The sequence below is a fragment of the Pelobates fuscus genome, chromosome 4 (genome assembly GCF_036172605.1).
Source record: "Pelobates fuscus isolate aPelFus1 chromosome 4, aPelFus1.pri, whole genome shotgun sequence".
Lineage (NCBI taxonomy): Eukaryota > Metazoa > Chordata > Amphibia > Anura > Pelobatidae > Pelobates > Pelobates fuscus.
Window position 1 is genome coordinate 323257029 of NC_086320.1, and position 646 is coordinate 323257674.

Below are 646 nucleotides of genomic sequence, written 5' to 3' on the forward strand. Positions count from 1 at the left end.
AATAAAAGAAAATAAATTAAAAAAAAAAAAATACAAATATAAATCTAAATAAAAAACCATAAATAATTATAAAAAACAAATCAGATCAAAATCCACGTTCAAACCCCTTGGTTTCATGGTTTTCAATGTATGAATCCAATAACCCTCACGTTGTCTTAAGGTCATCATTAGATCCCCACCTCTTTCATTCAAGCTTACTTGTTCTATGCCTATGCATTTTAATGTATTAAAACTGAAGAGGGGGCAGCTATTACAGTGGACTGGCACTGAATGAGTCAATAGACCCTTTTTGATGTTATTTCTATGTTCTTGAAAACTAATTTTTAATTTTCTCCCAGTTCTCCCCACATACTGCATCCCGCACCCACAGGTGAGGAGATATACTATATGCGTAGAGGAGCAGGATATCTTATTTTTGATTTTAAATTTCATTTGCGTTTGTGTACTAACAAAATCAGAAACTGTACTAAATAGATGGCCACAACTTATACAGTTCCCACATGTATAGAAACCTCCCTTATGCCTAGTGTGAAGCTTCTCAGATCGAAAGGCACTAGGAGCAAGGATCTGTTTTAAATTAGTGCCCTTTCTGATCAACCGATCCCCTTATGCTATATTATATTCTATATCTCCAGTGGTTAATATT